Consider the following 20,301-nt stretch of genomic DNA (forward strand, 5'->3'; position numbering starts at 1 on the left):
ATGGGGCAAAGGGCGCTGCACTGGATGCACCTTGTCTCCCTGTGACACTGGCATTGCCCTCTGTGTGGTGGCAATGTGACATCAGTAATCTGCTGAATGTGACAACCTATGTGACATCAGTAGCCTAAAGCCATTGAACCCTTCATAAACACCAGTTACATTTTCAGAGGCTAAAGCATCGCCCTCTGTGGGGTAAGCGTCTTAAAGACATTTTTTGGTGTCCAGTTAGATATTGTTATGTTTTTTTCTTCTTTTGTTTTCATGGTGATTGTAACAGTTTTCATGCTTAACATTTGGCAACATTTATTACCAATTGTGTGAATTGTTTCCTAAGATTACCTTGAATAACCAACCTAGCTGTGGTTGTGTCTGCTCTTCCCGCCCCTGCCATTCCTGTCAGCCAGGCACGGCCGGGCTGTAACCTGATCCTGAGCGGAGGGGAGGAGAGGGAGGAGGACTCGTCTCTCGCTTTTCTCCTCTGGATTTCTTTTTCTGTTTCCTGTCTGGTATTGTGCTGGGGAGCGGATGTGTGCATCGCCCACAGGTGTGTCTGTGCCTGGCTTCTCTCATTCAGTACCAGGAATTCTCCTCACAGAGATGGGCGCCGCCGGCTGACACATATTACATCGGAAGAGAGCAGGGACTCGGGTGAGTGGCGCTTGTCTGCTCCTCTCCTGTCACCTGTTGGAGCTGATCAGTGTGTGGCCATTGGTGCGGGGACAGTCTCTCGCTTGTCTTCCAGGACTTTGACTGGAAGTTATGTGGCGCTGCCTCAGGCTTATTATGCAGAATGTGGGCACTAACTTATGACTGGTAACTTCCTCTTGTGGCTGTGTACCTGCAGGTAATGGAGGTATGGGACATGCAGTCTCCTCACTGTATAAAGTGTATGGAGACTACAGGGTGTAGTGGCCTCTGCAATCTTGTGCCCCCATATTGAGTCCTGGTGCTGTTCTTCTACATGATTATCCCGATTTGTTCAATGTGACCTATGTCTTGTCACCTTGCCAGGTATATGTCGCAATTACGAGACTAGTATTCACATTTTTTACATTTCCGGATTGAGGTTAAAAGGTTATATTTTTCCTATCCATAACATTATTGGTGCCCAGTAGATCCATCCTGATCATATGGGCAGTATTAGATGGAGGAAATCGATCTTGTGGAATAATGGGTTGTACAGTTTCGCCATGATTTCTATGATTTTAGCTGAAAATCAGTCAGAACATTGTCTGATTGATAGGACTTGCTATTATCAGGCAGCGTCAGGAATGGGGGTTATAGCAACACTCTGGAGGCTACGTTACGGGTCATCCTAGTATAAGGGGTTAGTAATCTAAAGGCTTAGCATTAGGGGGTGTTGAAAGAAGGGTGGACTATCAAAGGGGTTAACAGTTAAAGGAAAGGGAGTTGGATCTAAACTGTTAAAGAGGCCAATATACCATGTCATGTTTGTGTTTTGTTATCTCATTTATTGCATTACTTTAATGTTTGCTCTGAAGGGTTGGGGAGAGGACATCTGTGTCTGGTCTGTAAAGACATGTTTGTTCTTGTTTGTTTTTTAGCATTGCTGAAGTGTGACCAACCCCCTCCCCACCCCCCAATTTCTAAACTTTTCAGTATGATGAGAGCAGGGAAGTGCTGATGTGAACCTACACCACTGCAGCATTGTGATACTAGTTGTACCATCTTTACTTCAGCATTATTATGCATTTTGCTGCTTTTTGTGTGTATTGTGACTGTAGAAACAACATGTACACTGCTGCTGGGCTCCAGTACTAGTAGTGAAAGCTCCAGATTGATACCAGATTTCATGAGCTCTATAAGGTGGTCTGACTGCTTTTTCTTCCCACAAACCCTTTGACCACATCTTGGGAAGGCTGTCATATAATATGCAAGCTCCCAGGGCTGTGGTGCAAGAATCTAGTGACGTATACACATTGCCGTTCTCCTACAATTCAGAATTTCACCTTTCTTAGATTCCTTTTTTTTAACTAATTATAGTATTTTTTTGAGAAAGTAAATGGCTATAAAAGGCTTGTAAATTTGTAGGTACAAAATATTGTTATAATCTTAGAGCCTTTTCTTCGTGGAATTTGCTGGCAGATGTTTGTGTGTTCTCATATGTTATTGTGGGATAAATTACATTGACACAGTAAATATAGTAACCACAATCATTGTGTAAATATGGTAATGAAGCTCTATTAACCATTATCACTTTTAGTAGTAATTTGCTTTTAATTATTGTTGAAGATATGGTGAGAAATACTGGCTGGAGATGTGTTCCAGGTAGGACACTTTATAAGATTAGATTACTTTGAGAGAGAGAGAGATTCCATAGTAGGATAATGCATAACATAATCTTCATGCAGAAGATCTTTGACCATTGTACTTTCAATCATGTGTTTGGAGTCCTGTTAGAATATCCTATCTTGGCTTACTTCATGTCAATAACCTGGGTTATGGCTTATAATGGTGCACTTGGCCAATAAGACATTAGTCAAACCAGTGGGCTAGTGTGGCTTTACTTGTGTCCCTTTCATAAAGTGTTCAAAGTACTTTTTCTGTGTATTGTTAAAACCTCTTTTCAGTATTCCACATATAACTTAGAAAAACAGTCCTCAGATTAGGCCTTGCATAGACTAGCCTTAACACTTTACTAGATTTTGGATCTCTCGCTCCCCAGGGTTATGGACCACATATACACTTGCCAGAACTCAGTCTTCATCCAGTCTTTGTAAAGACTCTAGGTGTTGTTGCTAAGCCTTTGCTGTCCCTTACCTACTGATCAACATGCCTTGCCCTATCACTTTGTTTTTTTAATGTTCCCTCCTCCTCTTTCCTTGGTTTGTTTCAGGTTTAATAAGTGGGATTATTGCCTTATAAATGGGGTTGGGACCATCAGTTGTGTTGTGCAGAGGTCGGGTGGATACACAGCTGATTATCCTACTGAATACACTGTAAGAATTTGTATTATGGCTAGAAAAAAGCAGCTAAGTAAAGAAAAACAAGTGACCATCATTATTTTAAAGAGGACCTGTCACCCAGAATAATCCCTCTAGGAGCTAATGTAAAGTAAGCAGCTCCCTAGCCCTACCCTAGTAATGGCGGTGTTAAATTGCTAGTTTTATGGGAACATGCATATAAAACACTGCACTAAATAGCCCTCCAAACGCTGGACCAAGCATATTCATGAGGAGGCGGTGATTGCAGCATGAAGCCTGGCAATCACCTTTGGCATATGGTGTGGGAGGGGCGGTTCGGGGGAGAAGCTAAGGAGAGGGGAGCGTCTTGGACCACCCTTCATGAATACACCGGACCACCGTAAGCTGAGTTCGGAGGGCTATGTATTAAAGATTATTCTGGTTGACAGGTCCTCTTTAAGGAATGAAGGTCAGTCGGTCTGAAAAATTGGGAAAACTTTGAAAGTGTCCCCAAGTGCAGTTGAAAAAAAAACATCAAGCGCTACAAAGAAACTGGCTCACGCAAGGACCACAGCAGTAAAGGAACACTAAGAGTCATCTCTGCTGCGGAGGATAAGTTCATCCGAGTTACCAGCCTCAGAAATCGCAGGTAAACAGCCGTTCGTTGCTCCATGAGAGTAATTGAGAAGAGGGCCGTGCATGACCGTTCTGCTCTATTCATCCCTATGGAGCTGACGGAGATCGACGAATGCGGCACTCAGCAAGTTCCAGGGACTCCATTGGAAATTATGGAGCAGAACGGTCATGCACGGCCCTCTGCTTCATTACTCTCATGGAGCAACTAGGGGTCCAACTGAGGTACATGGGACCCCCTTGTTTTCGTGATCTGTGGGGACCTTAACTTGAATTTGTGGGAAAACTCCTTTTGTTAATTATATAATGCCACATGTGTTAAAGGGAACCTGTCACCAGGAGACCCATTTTTAGCACTCTCCCAGTCCCCACAGAGCATAGTACATACACTGCCAAAGTGTTTTTGTATTAAAAATTGGTTTTACAGAAAAAAAAGATATGTTATATTGTACCTTTCATTAGCATCTGCTGTGTGACTAGGCAGTTGCCTTTTGGGAGGGTCTGGAAAGGAGCAGTTCCCCCCCCACCCTTGGGAACAGCTTCTCCATGTGACCTTTTCAAATATATGAAAACACCCATCACTGGGCTTAGCGACGCCCCCTGCTGCTCTACAGCCAATCCCAAGTGTTGGGAGTTATTCATATATTTGAAAAGGTCACATGTTTCTCAAGGGTGGGGGGAACTGCTCCTTTCCAGCTCCCCCCAAAAGGCAACTGCCTAGTCACACAGCAGATGCTAATGAAAGGTACAATATAACATATCTTTTTTTCAGTAAAACCAATTTTTTATACAAAAACACTTTGGTAGTGTATGTACTATGCTCTGTGGGGACTGGGGGAGTGCTAAAAATGGGTCTCCTGGTGACAGGTTCCCTTTAATTCATAGTTTTGATGCCTTTAGTGTCAATCTACATATATTTTTATAGTCAGGAAAATACAGAAAACTCTTTGAATGAGAAGTTTTGTCCAAACTTTTGGTCTGTGCTGTATGTATGACCTATTGGTATGAAGACTATTAGGTGGCCTGAAAAATTCCTTACAATGAAAGTAAAAGATGAACCCAGAGATATGGTCATTTAAAGGGGTTTACCAACTATTAGAAAAGTGTAGAAGCTGGGCTGGTGTGGGCTTTTTTAAAAAAAAAAAAAAATATATAGCTGTACTCTCCTGCTCCAGCACTCTTGGTGTCCCACGCCACAGTCTGTTGTGGCTGTACCACTGTTTGTTTTCAGGGTCATGACTGCTTCTGGTGACTGAAAGTTGCCGGAACAGAGCTGCTGCAAATGAGGAGGGCCAAGGCTCAGACTGAACGCTGTGTGGGACACCGGAAGCAATAGAGGTACTGAGTAAAGCTTAATTTTTTTAAAAGCCCTCCCCAGCCCACACATTTTTTTTTCTAATAGTCAAGACAACCCCTTTGGACACATGTTGGAAATTGGATGTTTTTTTGCAGCACACAATCCTAACTATACAGTTCTGTGACGTGGTTTGGATGCTTTCTTAGGATGCTGTGTTAGTTTAGTGGTGTAAAAGCTGGTGGTGGGGTCCCATTATTGCTGCAGATTCAGAGTGGAATTGAACCTTTGAAATGTAGTGGTTGAATCGTGCCTCCTTGCTGCAGAACAATCACAGAAAGTAGCTCCAGAATGTAGCATTTTTGACTGGTTTTTAGTGTGTCTACAGTTTTGCCAACCAATCCACAGCCTTTCCAACATGTGTATCCCCAGCCTTATGGGGAATGTGCCTTTCTAGAAACGACCATATACAGCACCACTCAGACTGAAGATTGTGTAGCTTGCCATAAAGCTTCATTGCACAACTCCGGAGGTCTGTACATAAACTGCAGGCATGCTATGATGCTTTGTACCACTTTTCTGTTATATTTCTGTCCGCTCAATTATCCTGGGTATCAATCAGTCCTTTGCCAGTGTTGAGTATATTTGACTAATCCACAAGGAAACTTTGTTTTGATGCATTCACATTCAGATCCATTATTGGCCTCCTGACAGTATAATTTGTAAACGTTTGCACTGGTGCAGCTCTGTGGGAGCCTTTTAACCCAAGGTTTAATTGTCCTGTGAATTAAGTGCATTCACATTACTATTGTATGAGGCTACTGAATCAATACATAGTGCACATTCCAAAAGCTTCTTATTCCTTGCTGTGCAAACTATTTAGAAATAAAAACAAAGTTATTGTCGGAGCAAGTGTTTATTTCTGTTTAAACCAAATCCGTCATAATTTGGTCACAATTACTATTTGGTCGACAAACTATTTGCTCCTGGGGTTCTGGCGCCAATGGAATTTTTTCTCTTGTCCTTACAAAACCTAAGAAACTGTTGCTCTTATTTAGTGGCACCTAGTATGCTTATTGGCTGTCAAATGGGGGGCTCCTAGACTGCCTGATCCAGCCTACTACTGTCCGCCTGTGACAATAGAGAGTATTCATATACTTGGTGGCAAAATTAACAGCATTGAGGGAGCAGTTTGTATGCAGAGATCAAACACAGGAGTGTGAGGAGACTCTCCAGTACTCCAAGTCCAGCTACAATATTGTCATATAAATTCAATTTTCACAATCCTGCTGCTTCTAATGCTCACATAGGTATGGTTACACAGATCTCCTGGGATACTACCTTAGGGCTAAAGCACATAAACGTGCTTGGTTTATGAATCCCGAACCATGTGGTGTTGAATATCATGTGTCAAACACTATACCGTGGACTGGACACCCGGCATCATGGTTAAATATGATGAAGGTCCTTGCATTGCTGTGGACCAAGAGTACCATACTGTAAGGATGATTACAGTACAGTGCTGTGGTCCTGTAGTTTGGGGCAACATGTATAACTATGATGCTTGGACTCCCATCCTAAGAATAGTGTTCAACCTGTGAAATGCTGCAAATACACGGACATGATCATGTGATTTAGCCCTAACCTTGTCTGCTGCTTTGTATGGTGAAAAGCATGTAGACTCCCTTTAAGATGACCTGTCACCAGGTGTCTATAGAAATAGTTTGGGTGATTTTAAAGGCAGGGATCTCCTCTTTCAGATCACATCAGGCTTGTGGCTCTGTGTACTAGAGACCTGGAGGTACAGACCGCTTAAATCAGTGGTGGCGAACCTATGGCACGGGTGCCAGAGGTGGCACTCAGAGCCCTTTCTGTGGGCACTCAGGCCATTGACCCCAAGACAGAGCTCACCAAACAGGACCAAATTCACCAAATCTTCCTGCAGACCCAGGCAATTTAAGAGATGCTACAATCAGTGCTATTTTGAAACGACACTTAATTGGCTGTTTGGAACTGCGGTAAAAAGTGAGAAGGTGTTGATAGAACTGCAGTATCTTTGTAGGTCATCGTACTAGACCCCTCATTCTTACTGTACAGAGACCCTGGTGAGAAACTACAATGATAGTCTGAATGTGCCCTCCTTCTTTCAACTGTATTAGTGACCTCAAGGGGCCGATATGATTGATAAATGTTGAAGAGCAGGTAGCAATAAGTTACTGCTTAAAATGCAATGTTGGCACTTTGCGGTAAATAAGTGGATTTTGGTTATAGTTTGGGCACTCAGTCTCTAAAAGGTTCACCATCACTGGCTTAAGTCATCGTAAATGCAAGCTGCAAATAAAACTACTAGGGGAGATTTCTCAGAAGTGAGAACTGTTTTTGTTGCCCATGGCAACCAATCAGAACACAGCTTTCATTTTCCCACAGCAGTTTATAAAATTCAAGCTGAGTTCTAATTGGTTTCCATGGGCAACTAGAATAATTTTACCTCAGAAACTTGCCTCCATGGACTTCTAATCCTCTTTACACACTTTGGGTTCAGTCTTTCCAAAGTTTGTCAATGAACATATTTGTTCGGCGAGCAAAATTATGTCAGTTTGTACCCGACGTAGTGAACTAGCGAAAGCTGGTTTTGCAAAAGAACGCAGGTACAGGATTGGAATACCCTGTGACCACCCTTCCACTGGCTGTCGTGCCCTGCTAGGCCCCCTCCACGCACACGTATTTAAGAATTTGAAATTATTCCACTGCTTCTACACCAGAAAACTGACATAGAAGCAGCGATAAATATTTCCAACTTTTTGCAATCTTTTTCAGCAATATAATTAGGCAAATCTCCCTTCCTCGGCTGTTGTATTGAGTTTGAAAACGCAATGTAAACGTCACATGTGAACAAAGCCTCAGTGATCAATGGCAACAAGAATACGAACCTTTTCAGGAGAAAGTGGACATTTGGAGAAATGAGTAGAGTATTTTCCTGGGCCAGGTTGTAAGAAAGGGCAATTATGGAAGTGCAGCTGTTCTGCTTCCATTTCTGTCCCACCCAACTGACCTACTAGCTGACATAGTTTCTCTTTATAAGAAGAGCTATAGCTTCCTATAATGTGTGCTTCTGGCTGCTTTCTATTTCCATATGCTTTCAAAACACTGAATTTACTAGTCACAATTTCATAGGCATATCATTGTCTGTAGTGTCAGTATTGTGCTATAGTTTCAAGTTGAAAGACAGCTATTTACACGTTTTTTACGTGTACAGGTTTTGATCTTATTTTCTAGTTTGTTTTGCTGATAATAATGGGACCAAGGATTATCCATAAATCTTCATTACAGACATTTTACAGTTAAACCTTGCAGTCTGGGACTATAGTAAAGTTGCACCAGAGGTCACAGTGGACAGAGGGGACCGTCTTTAACTAGGGGTCGTCTGTAAGTTGGGTGCCCTTAAGTAGTGGACCGTCTATATGTTATCAAAAAGCAAGAGTGCTATAGAAAAGTGGCTCAACCTAAAGTTCAATAGATTTTTTTTTTTCAAATTATTATCGTTGTTTATTAGTTGTTTTTTTTTTGTGTGTGGTAATCCATTAGAATGTGATGTAAGATGGCAAGCCAGGTCAGGAATGGTTAAATGTCTGATTCACTGTTCACGTGCTAGAAGATGTAATATTTTACTTGTGTGATTTATTTTACTTTGTCAATTAACTGAAAGCTTTTCCTTGTAGTTAAGAGCTCAAATGAGTTACTGAACTGTGAGTGCACAAGTCCTTTTACTATTTGGCGTGACCTCTTGTGCTTTATTTTCATATTGGTTAAGTCTAAAACCGTATGGTATATGACATCATGGAAAGGGAAGTATCGTATATTTTCTTTTTTGACTCTTTAAAATCACATTTTGGGACCTATTAATTTCTTAAAATGTTTTCAATTTCTGAAAGGTTTTTTTTTTTTTTAATTTTTTACTTCTGTTTATATGGGATGAGATTTGTAACAACATTCAATGATATGCTTTACGGCAGTGGTGGTGAACCTATGGCACGGCTGCCAGAGGTGGCACTCGGAGCCCTCTCTGTAGGCACCCGTGCCTTCACCCCATCACAGAGTTCGCCAAACAGGACTCAAGGCCTCTTGTACTCCCAGGCAGCCCAGGACCCTGGAAGGAAGTTACAATGATAATCCGAACTTCTCCTTCTTTTTACTGTATTGGTGTTCTCTGGTACCTATACAATTTAAACCTGTGACAGAGCAGGGAGTAATAAGTTACTGCTTAAATTGTTGCATTGGCACTTTGTTAAAAATGTGGGTTTTGATTGTAGTTTGGGCACTCAGTGTCTAAAAGGTTTGCCATCAAAGGTATACTGCATCTCTTGGTCGTATGCAGCAGTTGTCTGGAGTTGACTGACTGAGGTCTATGGAGAGTGTTCAAGGCATGTTCTCTGCAAAATAGGTGTATTATGCTGCCCAAGAAAGTAAGGAGAACACTAAAATACTATATCCTAGATTCATTACATAGTGGAATGTGTAAAACATAACTGTAAAACATTAACTTAAAAAAATCAATCAAATGAAAATACAAAGTAATACCACATGGTAGTTCTGGATTTTGAATTAATCTTAAAATCAAAGTGGAAAATCAAATTTCAGGCTGATACAATTTCAGTTGAAATGCCTCCAGAGAAATAAATGTGGCTCAGTATTAGGAGGGCACCAATTCCCTAATTTTGAGTGCTATAAGATATCGGGAGTAGTTGAAAAGAATAAGGCATTAAATGAATTAAAACTGTTCAGGGTGCATAGGCTATTATTGAAATGACTACAGCAGTATTGCAGTATATAGTATAAACAATCAGACCCTGCAGGGTTAAAGTACCATACAGGGTCTGAAATAATAGTAAAAAAAAAAGTAAAGGTTTAAATCACACCCCTTTCCCTAGACTGCATATAAAAATAAACAGTAAAAATCATAAACATGTTTGGTTTTGTCGCGTCCCAAAATGCCCATTTTATCAAAATTTTAAAAACTTTATAACCGTCCGTGAACACCGCAATAGAAAATAGCACCTGAGTCTCTGAATGGACACTTTTTTTTTGCCATTTTTACATATATTAAAAAAATTATCACAGTTAGATAGGTCTCAAATTGATATGAATTAAAATGTCAGCACTACCTTACATCGTTCCGTACACCAAAGTGTGGAAAAGTTGTTAACCTCAGAATTAAGCAAAATGCCAAATATTTTTTCAAATGATTTACATTTTTTAAAATCTACTAAAACCTTATAAAACCTATATAAATTTGGTATTCCTGTGATTGTACCGGCCCAAAGAATAAATGGGAAGTGTCATATGGAGCAGAGAATGAAAGCCGTCAAAACGGAGTCCACAAGAATACACCACAAATGTGTTTGTTTTGGGGTTTTTTGTCAATTTCACCGCACTTGGAATTCTTTTCCCAGTACAATATTAAATGGTGCCATTAAAAAGTACAATTTGTCCTGCAGATAACAAAAACGAAAAAGGGTGGAGTCCTGTAAGGGACTCGAAATCTGCATAACAGCAGCGAAAATGACAGAAACCCAATATTGAAACATTCTGACCTTTAGTATAGAGGTTTTGATATGGGCAGCACAGTGCCTCAGTGGCTAGCACTGCAGCCTTGCAGGGTTGGGGTCCTGGGTTCAAGTCCAATTCAGGTCAACACCTGCAAAGATTTTGTATGTTCTCTCCTTGTTTGTGTAGGTTTCCTCCTACACTCCAAAACATACTGGTAGGTTGATTAGATTGTGAGCCCCCGTGGTACAAAGACTGATTTGGCAAGCTCTGTGCAGCGCTGCAGAATTTGTAGGCGCTACATAAAGGAATTATTATTGTACATTGTGCAACCCTACTCAGTAGTGTGTGTGTGTGTGTGTGTGTGTGGCCCTCATGTGATCTCCCTTTAATGCCAGGAAATTCTCCTGATGTGGTGGCATATGTTCTCCTTGGGGATCTCCCCCCAGGCATGCATTAAAGCATCAGACAACTCCTGGACAGTCTGTGGTGCAATGTGATGGTGAAATGGCCGGGACGAGGAATTTTGGTGCCCTAGGCAGACAAGCTAAATTGTGCTCCCCTTCCCCAACACTGCCAAATTAGGACTGTTCCTAACGGGAATAATGAAATGCGCCCCCATTAAAAATAAGAAAGACCAACTGGAATGGAAACTTCTACAATAAGGCCTCCCAGCCATGAATATAGCGTAGAATAGAAAAATATGTCTCTCTAGTGAAAATACCTGCAATGCTTATACCAGAAAGAATGCAGCAAACACATAAATATATTCCAGCAATGAATATACCAAGCACATAGATGCCAATGACTGGGCCGCACATATAAATATTTACCATCAATAAATAAACTGCACATAATCATATCCTGCACTTATACATATATACAGAAATTATTTACTACTCACATGAATACATATATATATATATATATAGACCAATATATGCATTGCACGTCCTGCACTCGGGCACATCACTTCATCACTTACTGTTAGGTTGCTGCTGTCTCTTTCTATGTCTGTGTTGGCCTGGTTCATCACGCTCTTCCTCCTTGTTGCTAATCCTACATCAGGTAGAGAACGTTATGGGAACTTCTCCGAGTCATGACTTATCTCTGCAGAATTTGCCACCTTGGTCACTGGCATCTGGTGAACATCTCCAAACTCGGCCATTACACAAGAATCACATTCAATATTCAATATGTCCCCTAGATAACAGCGAAGTGCCCCATTTATATACAGATTAAACACTGCGACCCATCAATATACTTAAATATAGACTACCATAATTTCCCCCTCATTAGTCCCAGCACACTTCCCCAGTATATAGGTAGCCCATGTCCTCAGTATATAGCCAGCCAATATATATCCAGCCAGCCCCGTAGTATATAGACAGCAAGTTCCTCCCCCCAGGCCCCAAAAAATAATAATCGTCTACCTCTGTCCCGCAACGCGACGTCCTTTCATTCTAGGACCCAGGTGCCGCCTGAGCAATGACGTCAACAGCACGCGTGCGCCTGGGCCCTAGAGGATGGGAGGCGAGAGTAGCACCCGAGGCGATTGCCCCTTGTCCCGGCCCTGAATGGTGGACGAACTGAGACACGATATCCCAGATGTGCTTGATTGGATTCAGGTCTGTAGAACAGGCAGGCCAGCCCATAACTTCAATGCCTTCATAACGTAGGAACTGCTGTCACACTAAAGCCAGACTGCCACACTACACTGCATCTGCATATAGACCTGCAATGGACCTGAGGATCTCACCCGAGTACCTAATGGCAATCAGGTTGCCTCTGACTGCACTGGTTGACGTGAAGTTACATTGTGTTGCTCAAGCATTCCCTTTATATTTTTTGAGCAGTGTAGATTATCTGTGTTATTTATGGTCAGAAGTGGCTGGTATGATCTGAGTTGCTTTGGTTTTCTACGCAAGTGTTATCTTCTATTGTACTTCTATTGTCAAAAATTTTGAGAGGGGGCGGCGGTGGCATAGAATTTCCCTGCAGAATTATCATAGTTGGGCTGTCCCGTTTATCTTTATGGAGCTGACTGAGATTGCCGAGTACGGCGCTAGGCGATCTCCATCAGCTCCATAGAAAAGAACAGGGTAGCCGGCTCATCAGCTCATCTCAAGGTAGTGCAATCCTGGCAACTGCAGAGCGCCTCTTCCCTTCTGCGACTCGATGTGCACTCAAAAAACAGATAATGCCCACATGTGGGGGGGGGGGGGTCTCGGTACAAATTTTAAGATGGGTTTTCTCTTTGTATCTTTTAGAAATGTGTCAATTTTAGGGCTAAATGAACTTGTTATCAACAAAATTGGACCATTCTAAATTTCACCTCTATTTTGATTTAATTACGGTACTATGAATGGGTTTACAATCTTCCTAAAAGCTGTTTGATGTATGTTATATAACCCCATTTATAAACATAATTAACCCCAAAAAAGCTAATGCTGAAATCTCCCTGAAAATACAGAAAACCAACGTTCGATATGTAAGCAGTGCGACAAAATAAATTATCCAGACATTTCAGAAATCTTAAAAATGTAAAGCAGACATATGGTAAATGTTAGTCAGCAACTAATATAGTTGGTAAAACTGTGTAAAAATGAGATGATATGGGATTTTGACAATGGCAAATTTTTTCTCATAAATAAACGCAAAACTTATCAGCCAAAATTTACTACTAAAATGAAGTACAACGTGTGATTAAAAAAGTCTCATAATCGCTTTAATAAGTAACAGTGTTCAAAAGTTTTATAACCATAAACTGTCACGAAATTTTGACCACCCTGACTAACAATGCCTGCTGATCAAGAGATCCTCCCCATATCACCTAAAATTAGCTGCCAGTGGGGCCCTGTACCTTGATTACAGATGTTTTCTGATATGCTAATTAGCTTTTGTGACTCATGTCTGGTATCTGTGACTCATCTCTCTCAGGCTGCTAGTGAACCTCGCCCCATTAAGCCATAAACTGGCTACATCCTGAAGGGGTTAAATCATTAGCATAATTTTAAAGCCTTATTTTCTTAAAAACATAAGAATAAGAAGCTGAATAAGGAGCAGACTCTGCCACAGTGGGGTACACCAGCATCTGAGGGCGATGTCACACATAGCCTTTTGAACCTGTTTTTGGTCCGTTTTTAAGCAGTCCGTTAAACGCCTCCGTTTTTAAAAACACGTGGTTTTTGAAAATGCATCCGTTTTTGACCATTTTTAATTAAGATAATTGGTGAAACCTGTCAAAAACGGATGCGTTTTTTTTAATGGACTGCTTAAAAACGGACCAAAAATGGTCTCAAAACACCATGTGTGGCATCACCCTTAGGCCCCTTCCACACTTGCGTTGCAGATCAGGGTTTGGTCAGTGAAAAATGCACATTTTGCGTCAGAGTGCAATCAGTTTTCAGTCAGAGTTTGTTCAGTTTCTCGCGTGTTTTTCACACACATTTTCAATGCATTTTCAATGCGTTTTTCACGCGCAGGTAATGTGAAAGGACTCGGGACTGAGCTCTATCTTTTCTATGGCAATTGATGCGTGAAAAACGTATTGGACTTGCAAGTGTCTCAGACTGCGATGCGTTTTTGATGCATCTCCATAGACTTATATGGTGCGTTTTTCACGCGCGTGACTTGCAAAAGTAGAGCATGTCGAGATTTAAACGCGTGTGTGTCCGTGGAAAAAAATGCAAGCCTGAAAAGACCCATTGATTACAATGGGTCAGAGTGCAATGCAAGTTCTGCACGTCAAAAGCATGCACAGAAAACATGCGTGAAAAACGCAAGTGTGAAAGGGGCCTAAGTGTGCTTGGTTTACAATCCTTCATTCTGGTGGTAGATTTCCTTTAAGGAGTGTAATTTCCCAGAACTTGAGACTGTAAAGAACGGTCTAGAATTTCTTCTCCACCCACATTCCTTTTGTGTGCATGCTTTATTTCTCAACATTGACTCAAGGTCAAACATTCCTGCAAATCAAGGCAAACAACCATGAATTCACTTTCATTTTGTAATCTGCATTTACCCTGGTAAAAGTTCATGGGTTGCTACGCTTCTATGATGAGTTGGCACTTATAATCAATGTTACAGTATAGCTGTACTCTCCAAGGTGTTCTAAACTATGACATATTGAATTACAATTTAAGGATATTAGAAACTTATTCTGTAGCTGCTAAAATATTCAGCAACATTGGTCGGAATGTGGTAAAACGCACTTTTTCCAACAGTAGCCCGTTGCTTTGTAGAACTCTGGAATGGACCCCTTTTCGGGACTATTCTAACCATGGAGAATATAAAACACTTGCATCAGCTTATTTATCAATTTATTAAGGTGTGCTATTAGTGTGTAATAGGTGTGTGTCTCAGTGGTACGAGCTATATCTATCTCCACGCCCCTTACTCCCCACTGCTGGTAACTATGGAGACTTAGCTATTTGTCTAATCTGTGGAAATTGGGCAGATAAGTGTTCTTGGGCATCTGCATGACTGTTCATGGGTTCACCAGATTCAATGAAAATCACCTTGCCATTTATCATTTACCTGTTTGTGGCAACCAGCAGCTATCTCAACAATTGGGATAGAGCACCCTACCCCGATCTTTCCAGAAAAAAATGTTATGAAACGGGGGAGATTTTTTTTTTTTCTTCCCAGTCAACAAGGCAAAACATGTGTTACTAGTTCCCCAACACAAGTGTTTAGGTCTAAATGGGCTCAACACTGAATTCAAACTACAAACGTCCTATGCCTCTTGCCCCATCGCAGTCCTGCCCATCCTGTGATATCTGCAGCTATATTAAAGAGTGCATGGAGAAGCCGAAATATTCCTCAGCCACCCTCCATTCTGACAGTTTTCACTATCACATGGGGTGTACTCTGCATAGAATTTACAGAAAAGGTAATTTACATGTTGAAGTCACTTTCATCTTGCACACATACTCCAATTTAGATTTTTGCCCACAACACACAATGAAACCTCTGCATTTTACTCTGCTATATTCCTTACATGCTTGTTCTTGAAGGAGTGCCTCTGAACTGGATTCTTTAACCGGATGCCAGGCAGGGGATTTCCAGATGGAATGCACTTACTCAGTTATGTTATGAAATAGCCAGTTTTGTACTTTGGTACATAAAGATACTAGATGACGGGCCTGTAAAGACATGTCTGCATTTTATCTTGCACCACAAGTCCAAAACTGTACAATGTTTTATTTTTACCAGGGCTTATATCTGAATTACAATAATAAACAGCTGTCCATTCATTACCCAGATTAATTTGAGGAAATATCTATTCTATATAAATGGAAATAGAGTTGGAACAAAACCACCAAAAAATATCAAGGAATTTGGACAAACGAGTTTACTGACAAACATGCTCTGTGAGCTTGTGGGATTTCTCGGACCAAACTTGGAATCATTGAACTGAACGGCTGAGTGGAGTTCAGTGATTCTAGCTTTTTGGTGGATCCATTTCACAATCCATCCTGTGTACTGGAGAGCTGGGGAAAAAAAAGTGTATTGAAATTGGCAAAAAAACACAATCGCAGCATTTTCTTTTGGGCTAATTTTTTTATGGCTTTCAGTGTGCACTTCAAATGACAAATCTGCTTTTTCTTTGGGTTGGCACAATCAAAGAGTATTTATTTATTTTGTTTTGGTACATTAAAAAAAATTTATATTTTGTGCCAATGAAATATTTTGCTAAATTCTGAAGCCAATAACTTTTTCATATTTCAATGTTTTGTTTTTTTTTTTTTTTTTGTGGGGCACACTGGACTTCTAGGGTACTATAACCCAGGGGTGTCTGATCGCTCATATAACATACTGCACTACTATGCTGCTCTGCCGGTCCGCCCATGGAGATCGGAGCCAGCACACCTGCCTCTGTCACCCGCTGTGCATGGAGAGAGTTCAGCGCATGAGATCTCTCCATTCATCCCCTGCTGCTCCACAATGTTCTAGTATGTCGTGGTGCGCAAAGGTGTTAACCCCTTCACGCTCTGCGCCGGATATATCCGCCTTAGAGCTATAAAGGGTGAATGAAGAGGGCTCACGGGCTGAGCCCTCTTCATACAGAGATGGGCTTTGCTGTATAAGACCCATCGCTATCACTCGCGGTCGGGTGTTATCCTCTTCTCGGCAGCCGGCAAAGTCACTGGCGGCACTTAAAACGTGGTGGCGCCCATGTTTCCTCCGATCACTGCTCCCCCGAAGGTCATCTGGGGCCGGTGATCGGTTGGCATGACAGCCTCTGGTCTTCATCAAGACCGGGGCTGCATGGTTTTGGGAGATTCGTTACAATGAGCCAGTGGCTCATTGTAATGAATCGTATGCAAAAACACCATATACTGCAATACAGTAGTAGGGGAAGGTTAATGTACCCTAGAGGGTCTAAGAAAGTTAAAAAATGTAAAAATTAATAAAGTATTAAACATTCAAATCATTCCCCCTTTCCCTAGAAACACATTAGGTATCACCGCCTCCCAAAATGCTCGGTCCATCAAAATATAAAAACAGTTATAACCGGCGGTGACCTCCGAAACATGAAATGGCGCCCAAATGTCCGAAATGCAACTTTTACCTTTTTCTGTGTTTTCATTATACATGCATCTCTGTTCGTGCACGTATATCAGAGAGTGGGGATGTATAGATGTTGGGGCTTATTCAGACGGATTTGTTGGACACTCCCAAAAATGGACGTATGATGCCCTTGTTCAGTCTGTGTTGTATCCACACCCATTTTTTTTTCACATCTGTATGTCATCTGTTTTGTTTGTTTTTTTTCACTTTTTGTCAAAAAAATTGATGGGTTTCTACTATTTGCCCTGCTCAGTTGGTTGCCTAGTAACAGTTAAGAAAAAATGGACCATGTGGATGTCAATTACGTGCTGTCCAGATCCATTGAATTCTGTGCATGCTGCAATTTTTTTTTTCTCACTGTCTCCACATCCATAGAAATCAATTGGTCAGTATGCCATCTGCAAAAAAGAAAAGGATAATATACGGACCTCAAATACGCCTGATTTTGCCTTTAGACAAATGATAACCCAGTGAACTGTTATCTACAGTCATGGCCATAAGTTTTGAGAATGATACAAATGTTAATTTTTACAACGTGTACTGCATCAGGTTTTATAATGGCAATTTGCATATAATCCAGAATGTTATAAAGAGTGATCAACTTAACAGCAATTGATTGCAAAATCAATATTTGCCTAGAAAATGAACTTTTTCCCCCAAAACACATTTCAACTTCATTGCAGGCCTGCCTTAAAAGGAGCTGCTAATGTCGTTTCAGTGATTGTTCCTTTAACACGGGTGTGGGTGTTGATAAGGACAGGACTGGAGATCAAACTGTCATGATTAAGTAAGAACCACACCACTGGACACCTTAAAAGGAGGCTGGTGCTTGGCAATATTGTTTCTCTTCTGTTAACCATGGTTATCTCTAAAGAAACGCGTGCAGTCATCATTGCACTGCCCAAAACTGGGCTAACAGGGAAGAGTATCGCAGCTAGAAAGATTGCCCCTCAGTCAACAATCTATCGCATCATCAAGGAATTCAAGGAGAAAGGTTCCATTGTTGCCAAAAAGGCTCCAGGGCGCCCAAGAAGGACCAGCAAGCGCCAGGACCATCTTTTAAATGTGTTTCAGCTTCAGTATCAGGCTACCAGCAGTGCAGAGCTTGCTCAGGAATGGCAGCAGGCAGGTGTGAGTGCATCTGTTCGCACTGTGAAGTGGAGACTCTTGGAGCAAGGCTTGGTGTCAGGGAGGGCAGCAAAGAAGCCACTTCTCTCCAGAAAAAACATCAGGGACAGACTGATATTCTTCAAAAGGTACAGGGAGTGGACTGCTGAGGACTGGGGTAAAGTCATTTTCTCTGAATCCCCTTTCCGATTGTTTGGAACATCTGGAAAACCGCTTGTTTGGAGAAGACAAGGTGAGTGATACCACCAGTCTTGTCTCATGCCTACTGTAAAGCATCCTGCAACCATTCATGTGTGGGGTTGCTTCTCAGCCAAGGGAATCGTCTCTCTCACAGTCTTGCCTAAAAACACATCCATGAATAAAGAATGGTACCAGAATGTCCTCCAAGAGCAACTTCTCCCAACCGTCCAAGAGCAGTTTGGTGATCAACAATGCCTTTCCCAGCATGATGGAGCGCCTTGCCATAAAACAAAGATGATAACTAAATGGCTCAGGGAACAAAACAGAGATTTTGGGTCCATGGCCTGGAAACTCCCCAGATCTTAATCCCATTGAGAACTTGTGGTCAATCATCAAGAGACGGGTGGACAAATAAAAACCAACACATTGTGACAAAATGCAAGCATTGATTGTGCAAGAATGGACTGCTATCTGTCAGGATTTGGTCCAGAAGTTGATTGAGAGCTGCCAGGGAGAATTGCAGAGGTCCTGAAGAAGAAGGGTCAACACTGCAAATATTGACTTGCTGCATTAACTCATTCTAACTGTCAATAAAAGCTTTTGTTACTCTGTATGTAGCTTTCTGTATGTGATAAAAACATCTGACAAACGCACATAAAAACCATAGGGCAACAGATCATGTGAAAATATAATATTTGTGTCATTCTCAAAACTTATGGCCATGACTGTAGTTGGTATAAGGGCCTTTAAATTGGCCACCTGTGCCCATCCAATACAGGGCACAGTTAACAAGTTTTTACTCCCATGAGAACCAAGAACAAGAAGAGAAAGATTATTTTGTTGGAACATGATAAGGCGGGGGGGCACACGACCGTGCTGTATCTGTGAATCCTGGACCGGCACAGTGACACTCTGAGCATCATGGTGAAGTATGATGTCCCTGTAATCTCGATTGGAGATTCATAGGAGTCTACCACCTTCCAGCTCTCCCACATGTAAAACGTGTGCAGAGAAATTTTCATTTTTATTACTATGCAGATTACGTTCCTTATGCTCCAGGTTACCCTTACATGCAATTTATAACTAAATGTGGCTGACATCCAACTACATTCTTGTCTATCAATGGAATGAATCCAAAGAATGAATTTTTTTTTCCCGCCAATATTTTTTTATTTTTTTGTTTTTAAGTGTGACATTGACCAGATTCTTTATGGAGTGGCACAGCAGCTCTCCATGCTAGAAAGTCCTAAATATAGCGCTGGTGCTATACTAAACATCTTTACTTCCGAGTGCTCTTCGGTTGCATGTTGCCCAGCAATGCAAATGAGCATTAACTCATCATCTCTTCTGGGCTTCATGTAGTCTCTACTCATGCATATGCAATTGAACTGCAAACCTTGAAAAAATCTCTTCACAGTAGCAACACTGGCAGTGCTTTAATCTGATTGATCGGCTGCAGCTATTTTAGAGTCAACAATATGCGATGCAGAAAACCACAGTAAATGATTTACCCAGGTGGTGTCAGTATTTGGGCATACGGATCACCATTTCACAGTGGCAACATTTAGAATAGTTTTTCACCTAAAAGAGTATTCTTCCGAGGTGATTTATTTATTTTATTTTTTTTGGATTATGATACAGGATTATATGCTTAATCAACAATACTTAAGATGTTTTCACACTGCCCTATTAAAATTTATATATATATTATTATTTTTTTTAATTATTTTTGTTAGTTTATGCAGCATTTCTAGTGCGAAGATTATCATTGCCATCATGTGTGAATGGGGTCTGTCACTTAAATATGTAGCCCTATTTGAGGGTTTCATCTAGCTGAGACAGGTACGTTCTCCATCAAACAATACAGGCAGTCCCCGGGTTACATACAAGATAGGGACTGTAGGTTTGTTCTTAAGTTGAATTTGTATGTAAGTCGAAACTGTATATTTTATCATTGTAGTTCCCGACAATTTTTTTTTTTTGCCCCAGTGACAATTGGAGTTTCAAATTTTTTTGCTGTAATAG

The 20,301-nt window shown here is 41.2% G+C and overlaps 1 protein-coding gene across 4 annotated transcripts in view; it reads left to right on the plus strand.

Annotated features, from left to right (window-relative positions):
• Positions 1–508: 508 nt before the first annotated feature.
• PLXNB2 (plexin B2) overlaps positions 509–20,301 on the plus strand; it is a 158,984-nt gene continuing 139,191 nt past the window's right edge. For 3 of the 4 annotated variants that reach the window (XM_072147042.1, XM_072147043.1, XM_072147046.1), the window contains exon 1: positions 509–648. The gene's annotated coding sequence lies outside the window, so the exon portion shown is untranslated. The remainder of the gene's footprint in view (positions 649–20,301) is intronic. The other variant, XM_072147047.1, reaches the window with a different exon arrangement.

The sequence above is a fragment of the Engystomops pustulosus genome, chromosome 4 (genome assembly GCF_040894005.1).
Source record: "Engystomops pustulosus chromosome 4, aEngPut4.maternal, whole genome shotgun sequence".
NCBI lineage: Eukaryota > Metazoa > Chordata > Amphibia > Anura > Leptodactylidae > Engystomops > Engystomops pustulosus.